The sequence below is a fragment of the Trematomus bernacchii genome, unplaced genomic scaffold, assembly GCF_902827165.1.
Source record: "Trematomus bernacchii unplaced genomic scaffold, fTreBer1.1, whole genome shotgun sequence".
Lineage (NCBI taxonomy): Eukaryota > Metazoa > Chordata > Actinopteri > Perciformes > Nototheniidae > Trematomus > Trematomus bernacchii.
This window is the reverse complement of record NW_022987593.1, coordinates 4737639-4751898: the sequence shown is the minus strand read 5'-3', so window position 1 is coordinate 4751898 and position 14260 is coordinate 4737639. Positions and strand designations below refer to the sequence as shown.

At 42.3% G+C, this 14260-nt stretch overlaps 1 pseudogene; it reads right to left on the bottom strand.

Annotated features, from left to right (window-relative positions):
• Positions 1–2009: 2009 nt before the first annotated feature.
• Positions 2010–12720, bottom strand: LOC117481936 (annotated as a pseudogene).
• Between the last annotated feature and the right edge of the window lie 1540 nt (positions 12721–14260).

Sequence of the window (14260 nt, the reverse complement as noted above, 5' to 3'; positions counted from 1 at the left end):
ATTAAACACACACACACACACACACACACACACACACACACACACACACACACACACACACACACACACACACACACACACACACACACACACACACACACACACACACACACACACACACACACACACACACACACACACACACACACACACACACACACACACACACACACACACACACACACACACACACACACACACACACACACACACACACACACACACACACACACACACACACACACACACACACACACACACACACACACACACACACATCGTTTTGATTTAGTTTTTCCTGCCCCACCATTTTGTTTTCATGTTTGACAACAGTCATGTGACCATTGTAATGTGAGTAACCATGGACACCGCTGGATAGTCATACTGGGTTGACAATTATTGTACTTGTTGCAAGCTAGCTACACTACTGGGTTCCCAGAAATACACCCATCAACTGAAAACGGATAAACGGTTCTCAAGATGGTAGATGTTCTCTTGTGTAGATAAACCTTCTCAAGGTGTCTCATTTATAACATTTATTTGTGCACACTATTATTCCGATTTTTAAACAAACTATACTTTCTAAAATTGTAGGGGACATGTCCCCAGCGAAAATGATGCCTATGCTACCAGCAAATTAAGTTTGTGGTCTTATATGAAGTATCATGCTGCATGCATTTGTTGTTAAACAGTGACCATGAGCAACAACCATATAGAGTCTAATGGTTACCTGGCAACCTTACTGGGATTTCAAAACAAACTAAATGTATAAAATGTATTATTACACGGCTGAGTTGAAAACTCGATTCTGATTGGTCATTACAGATATCAGAGGGTATTAATACTCGATAACAGACCGCTGCTAAGCTAAATAATGACCGTTGCCGAGAAGGATCAAGCGAGAGAAGGACAGATAGAGCGTTAGATGTCAGAAATGTCAACAGAAGAAGACAGACAGGAGGTAAACACTAACATGAACACGGTATGGGCTTCTCTGGCGTTGTTTAAGGACTTAAAAGAAAAATAAACTGTGAAAAGACTTGGACAGTAAAAGAAAACATTGATCTGTGCTGCCGTTCATTTAAAATTAAGTTGTTTTTGTTGCAGTTCCAGCCATTGGTACGCCGTGGAACAGAGTTTTTTTAAGGATAATGTACAGCAAGGCTTTTTCAATATCTTTATTTTTCAATATTGAAAAATGCACATTATCCCTCACCTAAGGTAAGAGATAAGTTTGAGAATTGGTTGTATAGGTGTACGTTTGACACTTTAAGACATCTTAAAGTCTTTGTAGCCAGGCCTCATGAAACAAAACATGGAGCACACTTCTGCAGATGGGGAATGGAACATAAACTCTAATTCTGCATTTGTATTTTCAAGTTGCTTTACTGCAGGACTAGTGCTCTTTGCTGGGGCAATAACTGCATTCAAACAGATCCATAGCCTTTGTGCGTGCCAGCGGATCTATCCTTTCTTCATTGACATAATTAGCTTTATGTGATTCAGTTGTTTGTTTGGTTCAAACAAACCTACCCCTAAGCATCATCTGAGTCTTTATCATGCTATATTTGAATAATATATTGTAGGGCCATACCTATATAAGGTATATTATACGTTTTCTTTTTCAAAATACCAAACAGATCATGCATTTTAGCCATGCCTCATTTCGCTCTATTTTGCTCTCCTCCACCCCTGTCTTTGCATGCGCTGCAGCTGACCACGCCCCTCTGCAAAGGAGGGGGCCGAGTTACGAGCGTCATGTTACCATGCTGTTACCATGCTGTTACCATGCTGTTACCATGCTGTTACCATGCCACGGCAACCTCTCATTCCCCTGATAGGTGGAGAGTTGGCCATATAGGCGGAGCTCCTCCGTCCTGACATCAGAGAAATGTTCAAATCTGTATCAGTCTGTATCAGATCCGTTGCAGCCCCGTTTTTAGAGATTTGGGTGTGGAGGAAAAGAGAGAGGGTTGTGTTTTCTGACACTTGGTGAGTTCCCTGGAACACCGGGGACATATATTCATGTATAAAAGACGTACAAAAGTGCATTTTGCATGATAGGTCCCCTTTAATAACATGCAGTTTTTCCCCTTTTCTACTTTGGTTAATATGAAGGTGAATTTGGCCAGCACCTCGGGAACATACACCTTCTGATATTCAAATAGCCACACTATTTTCTACCTTTTCTGGATCCATGTATGTGTATGGGACCTTCAGGGGCAAGTTTCTGATTTTGATGTTTGCACTTAACGCTTGAAGCATTCCTTGAAAGTGTTTTATCAGCTCGCAGGGAAACGTCTCGTTGAAATGGGCCTCTGGGTACTGGCCAAGAGGGACCTGATGACATCAATGACACATTGTTATACACAAGTACACTTTTTCCCACTAACATTCAAATGTTTATCAATCAAAGACTATGGGTAAGATATACTGCTGTGGTGGAAAGTGTACAAGATTTTCAGTAGCTAAAAGACGATATTTTGGTTTAATCACATTTGAACAAAATGTACACAAATCATGATCTTAATCTTACGTAGTCAGACGATGATTTGCTGAGTAGCCACAAGGCGGCCATTGCGTTAGCTGTTACACCCTTGTTGGGTAATGTCTGCAGCATCGTGTCCTGATTTGTTTTCCCCTTTCTGGTTGGTGGAGGAAGTTGCATTGTGGAGGGACTGTTGGGCATCCAGCCACCATAGTCATACTGCAATAAATAAAAGATTGGCATGAAGACTGAATAATACTTTTTGAAGCCACACCATCCCACTTTGTTGGCCAGTGTGTCCACTACTTTGAGCCAACTAAACTACTTCAACAGCTATTCGATGTATTGCCATGACATTTTGATTGGAACCAACATCTGCACAGCCCAAAGGATCTTATTGACTTCTGTTGCGATTCAATTAAGTTCATATATTCATGTTGACCTCAGGATGGACGTGATACCTTTCATATCCAGCACCACCATTATATAAAATGTTTTAGTTGTCAAATACTTTGATTCATGACCTGCAGACCTAATGATATTCCCATCAGTCTCAGCTTTACTCTGTATCTGTGCCTATAAGCTTACATTAAAAACTAAGATTTAGATCTTAGTAAAAATTATACCTTATGTATGTTAGCATCTGAAGCATATTTGAACCAACGTGCAGCCTCCCAGACCTGCTAACATGGTCGTTTACTCTTTTTAATGTCATGTAACTCTCTTTTCAGTAAAGAAACTACAAAACCTCATTGACCCATTCCACACAAATACATAATAATTGTGGTATATTAAGAGGCTTCACCTGTCCAGAGTTCACAGCTGAGTGCTGTCCTGAGCAGGTGAAGATCACCATGGTGACAAACTTCACCAACTCTTCCACGGTGTTGAATCTCTGTGGGATCCCTGAGAACCAGAGGGAAGTAAATGCTTTACTAAAAGATGCCTAACAGTTTAAACAATCATAACATAATGGCACATAAATGTGCACATTGATGATGATGTATATTCTGCTATTCGTAAAGCTCACCACTGGATACTTTGGAAAGAAATCCAGGCTCAAAAATGTCCGAAATCCATTTCTGCAGTTCAGAGTCTTTCTTGACCTCGGCATCATTGTTGTAGTAGAACTTGAGCATTCTTTCCACAAACCTTTGGAAAATGTAGACATGTTTTTATAACACCTGCCTTGAGAATTCTACTTCTTTACACACTGTAGTTGAAAGACAACTAATGCCAACCTATTTAGTATCATGAGTTTATATAAATGTATATGCCTACCAGCCCCTCTTGAATCGCACTAACACAATTTATCTCTTTCTTTCAAGCAATACATAAACAGACATTTAAAAAGGGCAATTCATGGTTTTACGTTCTGTGACTTTTTCTTGATTGAAGTGGTAATGATGAAGATTATAACAAAAGAACCGACAGCAGGATTTTGGTTTTGATATTTCTAATATTAAGACTCTACCTTTGGATGATACCCCAGAGCTCGAGTCCATCATCCCTGTAGTAGAAGTTGGGCACAGTCTCCAGGCCACGCTCAGTGATGTCCTCTGGTATGCAGAGGGAGCTGTAGGTCAATGAGGACAGTGATCGCTTCAGGAGTTTCATCATATCCTCCCCACCAGCCGCTGCAAACTAGGAAACAATGTAAAAAAATGTAAGGAATATAGTAAGAGACAAATACTGTACATTTAAAAAGTAAAACATTGCTTAGGTAATGGTTTACTGAAGGTGTGATTTTTCTTTCATACCTCGGTGTAAGTTCCATTCTAAGATATTAGTTGATTTCGAGCTAAGTAGTTGATTTCCAAGGTGTCCCATGTGTGAGCCAACAGCAGCTGAAGGACAGAGTGAACTGTCTTTAGTGAAATTATAATTATTTCAAATTAAGAAACGTTGTTGCTACTATACCATTTAGCTGTGTGTAATGCTTGAAATATATAGACACTACATCAATGTAATGAATTAAATTAGGAAGACGCAAAAGCTCATCAACTAAAAAACCTTCAACAACAAAAACTGGCAACAATAAGTTTAGTTTTCTCTCTTCAGCTACCTTGTGCAGTGGATGCACCATGGGAATGCTGCGCATCAGAGACACCGTGAAGACTTCAGCCAGCAGATGTGTGCGCAGCAGGTGAACATTGAGTTGATGCAGGTTGAAATCTGCACTTCTCACGAAAATCTTGGCCATCAACCAGTCGTACTCAGAATCAGTAGGCAGGAAGATGGGATTGTCTTCTCCTGGAGTCTGCTTCAGCTGCAGGAGAAGGAAGGGGGTGTGGTTCAGAGCAGCAGCCCTACGTTCCTTGGTCTTTTATGTTGTGGAAAGGAAGTTGACCTGACTTGTGTTGGATTTCTTATTTTATGCAGGAATAACATTTACATTTTAAGAATTTACTATAGGTTTAATCTGCTTTTCAGCTAGATGCTCTCTCTCTTTCAAAGTCTCTAGATTTATCCGGTGTTACATTTGTTTAATGTTGTCATAACTGCGGGAAGGTCCAAAGGCCTGTTCATAACTGCTTGCTGCTTTAATTTTTATCTTGCTTTTTATTTTGTGATTTTGTTTTATTTTATTATTTGTTTAGATTTTAAGTGAAATTGAAAAGTGTAATGTTATTTTTTTATTTTGTATTCATCCAATATAAGTCTATTAAACTACCATTAAGTACCGTAAATGTGTGTTGATCTGCAAGGGAACACTGTTTTGATATCATCAATCTTAGTCCAGTCATCCACAGAATCAGCCACTCCCTCAAGTTTGAGCTCAATTAGCCTAAACAAAAAGGAAAGAGTAACTTTATTATGAATCTTAAAGTCCTTTCAATAAACAGGTACATAAAAGGATGGCTATCTAATTTGAGGACTTTACCCTGTCCCTAGAGTGAAGGCAAGCTCTATGTCCTTGGTGTAGGAGAAGCGGAGCGCAGAAGGTAGGGAAAAAAGGCTATCTGCCTTCATGCAATGGGGTAACCCCTCTGCATGATCATGCCAACTGGGAAATAGGAAATAGGAGAAGGTTATGAACTTTAGATAGTCTCTAATCTAGGGTATGCATGCTTAATATACCTCATATGTATTCAATATTGCAATTATGAAACTTATGCAAATGTATAACGCATTTTACTGATCTCTGGCGGGTGCAAAAATGTCATATCATGGTTATATTTATATATATTATATTGTAAGGGGTCTGGGCGCTCACCAATAGTCACTCTCTCGCTGTTTTATCTCCTGCTCCCGTATTGTCTTGGAATGTGGATTGCAGTCTTTACAGGCTGTCAGAGCTTAAAGAAAGAGATTAAACAAGGTTCAAAATGTGTGACTTATACAGTGTGGGCATGAATGTAATGAAGCCTTAAAGAGCAGATTGCAAATGTCTTCAGACAGGATGTCTGTCATAGCACATGACTACATGACTGCTGCCTGCAAATTCATAGATTTTGGCCCCATCTGGTGTAAGATTTTGTAATGACAGTAGGAACGTTTTCTCTCTGGTCTGTTCCGATCATGTGATTTCTAGTTTAGGGATCAATCATGATTAGACTATATCTCAAGAAAATCACCATGTGGTCGGACGAATAGCTTCTCTCCACGTTATGAGCCTTTGCTGGTAAATTGGTTATTTCTTCTGTGTTTTGTGCAAATCGGCCTTTAAATTATTTTGAATTTATACTACTACATTGTGGTAATTGAATGAGCTAAGGTAAAAAACCATGAGCTAAATGTAGCTTCATGTTGTGTGCATAGAGGCTCCTTATTTAATGAAAAATCATGTGTGCTGTAATTTGACTCTGTAAAAAAAAGCTAATTGTGATTCTGTATTTGTTTCAGTTATCTTTTTTGAGGAAAGAGACAGAATATACAAATAAATCAGCAAAACACATTAACGTTAACTTTGTGTTCAAAGATCTCTGAATCCTGTTGTTAGGTAGTGTGTGCGTAGATGGGACATGCATAAGGGATACAATAATGTCATACTAAGACATTTCCACAAACCTGTTCCCTCTCTGAAGCAGTGCACCTCGCTGTCATTGATCCAGCGGTAGATGGGGAAGTTGTAGGTGTCTCCCTCAGGGGATTTCACTTCCACCTTTTTAGGAAACCAATTGTCTTCAAAGAACAGGAAGCGCGGTTTGTCCAGCTTGATCTGGATCAGCTTTCCAATGGAGACAGGGCAAGGCACTGTAAAACTAGACACCTGGAGTAATGACAGAAATGATTTGAGAACATTAATTGTTTGGCAATTTCTTATATTGGTGGAAGCAGGACAGGTATCACATTAACATATATTCACAAACCACCAGATATGACTTTATAACATCATAATTCAAGAAGAAAACTAAACCCGACTTATCAGAGAGTTATAACAAGCCCGTCTCTATTTAAACATTGATTGTGATATAACAGACTTACTGCTCCTCTTATAAAGTTCCAGGTCCGAAGATAGTCCATCAGCAACTTGTTGTGCACCGACAGAAATGCTAGAGAGATGCATGTTATTTACGTTTGCTTTCTCTCATTCCAGGCTTCCTCATTATTTTCACCTGTGTCTCCTGTGCTCATCAATGTCAGCCCCGCCCCTGATTGGTCCCACCTGTGTCTAGTTACCCTGTGCTTATATTCCCCTGTCTCCCAAGTGTTCTTTGTCAGTTCGTATTGTCTCTTGCTATGGTCAGGTCTATGCTCTTTGTACTCTTGTAAAGTTTGATTCCTCACTACGTGAGCGCTTTCATTTTGTTCCTCTATTTTTGTCATCTCGGTTAGAGATTTGATAGTTACCTTTTTTGTTGTTCATTGCTGTATTTTGGAAAATAAAGTATCTTACTAATACTTTACCTCTGTCTCCCGGGTCGTGCAATTGGGTCCTACATCCTAAGTGTCTGAGTTCGTAACAGAACGAACTGACCATTATGGACCCAGCCGACCCAAGAACGCTTCACGCAGCGCTGTCAGCACAGGGCGTGAAGATCTTTCATCACGAGGAACAGCTGGGCCTAGTCAACCAGGAAATGCAAGAACTAAGAGGACGCCAGGCTGGGATTCAGGAAGCATTATCCACACAGATGCAACAACTGGCTGTCCAAATGAATCATTTTTTCACTCACCAACAGACTGCTCCTCCGGTGACGTCATCCACAACTGAGAGGTTGCCTGTCAATGCTCCAGCTGATTTCCCAAGTCAGGCTGTTTCTTCCCCTTTACGGCTGGCTCTTCCGGAGAGATTTTCCGGAGATTCTTCTAATTGCAGAGCCTTTTTGGTACAGTGCGATCTGCATTTTCAACACAACCCAGGAGCCTTTTCATCGGACCATGGTAAAGTGGCGTTTATTGTCTCATTTAACGGGAAGAGCTGCAGCCTGGGCTACTGCAGAATGGTCAAGAGAAACTGAACTATGTTACTCATTGACCGATTTCATAGAGACTATGAGTCGTATTTTTGACCACTCATCGCCTGCTACAGAGGCCAGCAGAAAACTTTTTCATATACGCCAGCTCAACCGCCAGGTGGTTGATTACGCCATCGAGTTTCGCACAGCAGCAGCGGACAGCGGATGGAATGTTCCGGCTCTTCGTGACGCCTTCATGACGGGACTTTCGGAACCGATAAAAGACCAGCTGGCTCCACTGGAGACACCCCGGGATCTGGAATCTCTCATCGCCGTGGCCATCCGGATCGATAACCGTCTTCGGGAAAGAGAGAGGGAGCGTCGACGCAACCGAGACGTTATTCCCAGCTCCCAGAATGCATCTTGGTGGGTCGCGCCGCCAGCCGAGGATGTCCAGCCCATGTTACCACACCGTCAGAGGATTACACTTCCGAATGACTCCGGGGAATCCATGCAGCTGGGAAGAACCAGGCTTTCTCTGGAGGAGAGGCAGCGCCGTCTACGGGAGGGTTGTTGTTTCTACTGCGGCCAGTCGGATCATCAACTCGCTTCATGCCCGGGAAAAGATCGTGCTCACCAGTCAAAAGGAGGGCGCTGGTGAGCAAGTTTCCCGCAGACTTTCCTCCTCGACCTGTTACGCAGGTAAACATTTGTATTAACAATCAAACCATTGACCAGGGTGTGTTAATAGACTCAGGGGCTGACGAAAGTCTTATGGACTGGGGCGTAGTAAATCAGCTAGAAATAAAGACTGTTCCGCTATCTCATCCTATTAATGCCAGTGCCTTAGACGGCCGCTTGTTGTTCACAGTCACCCATTGCACTGAGCCCATTCAGATTACTGTGAATAAGGACCATACCGAGAGCATGCAATTCCATATTTTTGAGTCGGCTCAGCACCCGATTATTTTGGGGTTTCCATGGCTAAAGATCCACAATCCTCACATTGACTGGCGTTCAGGGAAAATTAAGGAATGGGGAGAGGATTGTATGGGCAGGTGTAAACTTTCACAACCTGTTAATGCACCAACAGACTCTCGTAAAATCATTATAGATCACCCCGACTATCCTGATCTACAGAAGGTACCTTCCTGTTACCATGATTTAAAGGAAGCCTTTAACAAATCCAAAGCCATGTCGCTACCTCCTCACCGAGATTTTGACTGTCCCATTGATCTCTTACCGGGAGCCCCCATTCCCAAGGGGAAACTTTATTCGATTTCGAGACCTGAGAGAGCAGCAATGGACGAATACATTTCCTCTTCACTCAAATCAGGAATTATCCGTCCTTCATCTTCTCCAGCCGGAGCGGGATTTTTCTTTGTGGGAAAGAAAGACGGGTCTCTGAGACCTTGCATAGACTACAGTCCACTAAATGACATTACGGTGAAGAACCGCTATCCTCTGCCACTCATGACATCTGCCTTTGAACTACTTCAAACTGCCAAAATATTCACCAAGTTAGATTTAAGAAATGCATATCACTTGGTTAGAATAAGAAAAGGGGATGAGTGGAAGACAGGATTCAACACTCAGAGTGGTCACTATGAGTATCTAGTAATGCCCTTTGGACTATGCAATGCACCGGCTGTGTTTCAAGCTCTTGTGAATGAGGTTTTACGGGAATTTTTGAATATTTCAGTGTTTGTGTATCTGGATGATATTCTGATTTTCTCCCCAGACACTAAGTCTCATGTTAACCATGTCCGTCAGGTTTTGCAGAAACTGCTAGAGAATCAGTTATATGTCAAGGCAGAGAAGTGTGAGTTCCACACAAAAGAGGTATCCTTCTTAGGATACATAATCTCACCTAATCATATGCAAACGGCTAAAATCAGTGCAGTATCCCAGTGGCCTACACCAGACTCCAGGAAGAAGGTCCAACAGTTTCTAGGGTTTGCCAACTTCTATAGGAAATTTATTAGGAATTTCAGTTCTGTTGCTGCCCCTCTACATGTTCTGACTTCTCCTAAGGTTCCTTTCAAGTGGACTCCCCAGGCGGACTTCGCTTTCCAACGTCTCAGAGAGAGATTCACATCAGCCCCCATACTCACCATTCCAGATCCCCAGCGCCAGTTTATGGTCGAGGTTGATGCTTCCAATGAGGGAATTGGAGGAGTACTGTCTCAACGTTCTGCAGAAGACAACAAGATGCATCCATGTGCTTACCTGTCGCGGAAACTGACAACGGCAGAGCGGAATTACGACGTGGGGAACAAGGAACTGTTAGCTGTAAAAGCTGCCCTCGAGGAATGGAGACACTGGTTAGAGGGTGCAGAGCAGCCGTTTTTAGTCTGGACAGATCACAAGAATCTGGAATATATAAGAAAGGCTAAGCGTCTCAACTCCCGTCAGGCCAGGTGGACACTATTCTTTAGTAGGTTCAATTTCACCCTCTCTTTTCGTCCCGGGTCTCAGAATCAAAAACCCGATGCTTTGTCTCGTCTTTATGATCCGGAACCACTTGCGGTAGAGCCCAAGACCATCCTTCCACTTAACCGTGTGATCGGAGCCTTTTCCTGGCAAGTGGAGTCGGACGTAAAAAAGGCGAATGTCAAGAATCCAGCACCTAGCGAGTGTCCCAACAATCTGCTGTTTGTTCCTGAGGCTCTTCACTCCAAGGTCATCCACTGGGCTCACTCATCTGTGCTTTCGTGCCATCCGGGGGTAACAAGGACAATGTTCAGGATACAACAACGTTTCTGGTGGCCAGCCATGAAGAAAGATGTGGCAGAGTACGTAGCGGCTTGTCCGGTGTGTGCGTGTAATAAGACCTCATCACAAGTCAAGATGGGCTTGCTCCAGCCCCTGCCGATTCCCCAACGTCCTTGGTCACACATTTCAATGGATTTTGTGACAGGATTTCCTTCATCCAGAGGCAAGACTACGGTCCTAACAGTGGTGGATCGATTTTCAAAGATGGCTCACTTCATCCCATTGACCAAGCTTCCCTCTGCCAAAGTCACCGCAGAGGTCATGATGAATCACATATTCAGGATCCATGGATTCCCTGATGACATTGTTTCCGACAGGGGTCCACAATTCATTTCCGTTTTCTGGAAGGAGTTTTGTCGACTCATAGGTGCCACCGTCAGCTTGTCATCAGGATATCATCCTCAGTCAAATGGACAGTCGGAGCGTCTGAACCAGGAACTAGAGACTACGCTACGTTGTCTCGTCTCCCGGAACCAGACTACCTGGAGTGACCACCTCACATGGGTCGAGTTTGCCCACAATACTCTTCCTACGGCAGCCACAGGTCTCTCTCCATTCCATTGTGTCAATGGTTTCCAGCCTCCATTTTTCCCTAACAACGAGGAAGAGGTGAGGGTTCCATCGGCTCATGCCATGATCAGACGTTGTCGACGAGTTTGGGCTGATGCTCGCCAGGCTCTTCTCCGAAGTTCAGCTCGGATGAAGGCTGTTGCAGACGTCCATCGCAGGGTCGCTCCCTCCTACAGACCAGGCCAAAATGTTTGGCTTTCCACTAAGGACTTACCACTCCATGTCGCCTCAAAGAAACTGGCTCCGAGATTTGTGGGTCCTTTCCCGGTGTCCAGAGTCATCAACCCGGTGTCTGTACGCTTGCAACTCCCCAGAACTATGAGAGTACATCCGACGTTTCACGTCAGTAAAATCAAGCCGGTGTACGAGAGCACACTTGTTCCCGCCTCCAAGCCCCCTCCACCGCCCGAGTTCTTTGAAGGGGGTGAGGTTTACAAGGTCCGTAAGCTACTGGAGGTCCGTAATAGGGGGAGGGGGAAGCAATTCCTGGTAGACTGGAAGGGTTACGGTCCTGAGGCTAGAAGCTGGGTAGCTGCGTCATTTATCGTAGACAAGACGCTTATCCACGATTTTTACAATCAGCCTGGGCCATCAGGAGTTGGCCCTAGAGGGGGGGGGTACTGTTGTGCACCGACAGAAATGCTAGAGAGATGCATGTTGTTTACGTTTGCTTTCTCTCATTCCAGGCTTCCTGATTATTTTCACCTGTGTCTCCTGTGCTCATCAATGTCAGCCCCGCCCCTGATTGGTCCCACCTGTGTCTAGTTACCCTGTGCTTATATTCCCCTGTCTCCCAAGTGTTCTTTGTCAGTTCGTATTGTCTCTTGCTATGGTCAGGTCTATGCTCTTTGTACTCTTGTAAAGTTTGATTCCTCACTACGTGAGCGCTTTCATTTTGTTCCTCTATTTTTGTCATCTCGGTTAGAGATTTGATAGTTACCTTTTTTGTTGTTCATTGCTGTATTTTGGAAAATAAAGTATCTTACTAATACTTTACCTCTGTCTCCCGGGTCGTGCAATTGGGTCCTACATCCTAAGTGTCTGAGTTCGTAACACAACTCGCGTTCACTATTCCCATCTGTTCCCACCAGCTTAATGTAGACATTGTTTAAAGTCCCAGCATAGTCGATATTGGCAGTGAATACTGTCACTTCATAATCAACCATTTTCCCACTGGAGAGAGGAAGAATCCTGTAAGGGAGACAATAATAAAAATGTTGCTCAGCACTAGTTTGGGTTGACTGTGACTAGATAAACCTGAATGCAAAATATAACAATATTTACACTGGAAAGCAAAAGACAAACCTGACGGCAGAACATTTGGGATTAATACTGGTAATACAATGAAAATGGCATTTGCAAAAAAGATAATATGACAAATACTACTATTTTTGTCAATTGTCACTTATTTATAAGTCTAATCTTTGCTAAAAGAAAAAGATCATAAAGCATCTCTGTTACCTGTTAGACCAAGAATCCTTTGGTGAATGGCTCATGTCTGCTGATTCCTCTTTTTATATGTGTATGGGTGTGTCCACTCCTTAGCGATAGAAATGGTTGGCTATGGTGGTGGAATGTTGGATACTTTCTACCTGTATGTGGAAAGTCCTGTTAGAAAAGTGCTTCCTCATTACGATCTCTATTTTATAATGACTTTACGTATCTTGTGTATTCACAAGATGTTTAATGGTCGTGGGTTCCTGCATATTTAACTTGACAAAAACGTGGTTTTAGCATCTAGGAGTTTAAGACCTCATTGTCCGTATATGTGTTATCTGTATGTCCTAAGAAACTAAGGATATCCATACATATTTGACCCTTTGTACAACAATACCTGACATGGGTGAAAGGAAGGTTAAGTAGTAGGAATGAAATGATTTGCTAAGATGCTACACAAAAGGAATGCCAGCTTGGCAAAGACAAAGCAACTATTCCAAAAAAATACACAAATCATGCGACTGTGTCTCAGGAGGTAGATGGTCTTCCAATTTGAAAGACCTGTCGTTCCATGTCGATGTGTCCTTGGGCAAGATACTTCACCCCAGGTTGATCCCTGAGTGCATGTTAGTTCCCTTGAGCAGGTGGCACCTTGTATGGATGTGTATGAAGGGGTGAACGAAGAGTTATGTAAAAGTGCTTTGAGGAGTCATAACGAACGGTAAAGCCCTATAGGAATGCAGTTAATTTACCATTTACCATCATTTGACCTTTTGCCAGATTGAAAAAATGTTTGATTTGATTAAATCAATTTGGCCACCCACAGCCAGAAGAATGGGGAATAAGGAAGTCAACTCGTACAAACAAATGTACATACAAGGATGTAAGCCTACATTTTCTCTTGGTTTTCTCTTTGTCCATGTGGGAGGGATCTACTTTACTTTCCAGAGCCAAAAGAACGAAGATATGTTTAGCATAAAGCCGACTTCCTGGTAGAAATCTGTTGTGTGCTCACCTGCTGTACACTTTGCCCTACATCAAAGTTACACACACACACACACACACACACACACACACAAAATATATATATACACACACACGCACACACAATATATATATATACAGTAAATATTCTAAAATGTTTTATATTTATTATATTTTTATATATATATATATACTTTCCAGCTTTTTATCCCTAGCTTCTCATGTTCCTCTCTGCCTTCTGCTGTTTGTCAACCACAACGATACGTTTATTTTATCTTTGACCATGTATTGTTGGATACTTTATACCTGTATGGGGAAAGTCCTGTTAGAAAAGTGCTTCCTCATTACGATCTCTATTTTATAATGACTTTACGTATCTTGTGTATTCACAAGATGTTTATTGGTCGTGGGTTCCTGCATATTTAACTTGACAAAAACGTGGTTTTAGCATCTAGGAGTTTAAGACCTCATTGTCCGTATATGTGTTATCTGTATGTCCTAAGAAACTAAGGATATCCATGCATATTTGACCCTTTGTACAACAATACCGGACATGGGTGAAAAGAAGGTTAAGTAGTAGGAATGAAATGATTTGCTAAGATGCTACACAAAAGGAATGCCAGCTTGGCAAAGACAAAGCAACTATTCCAAAAAAATACACAAA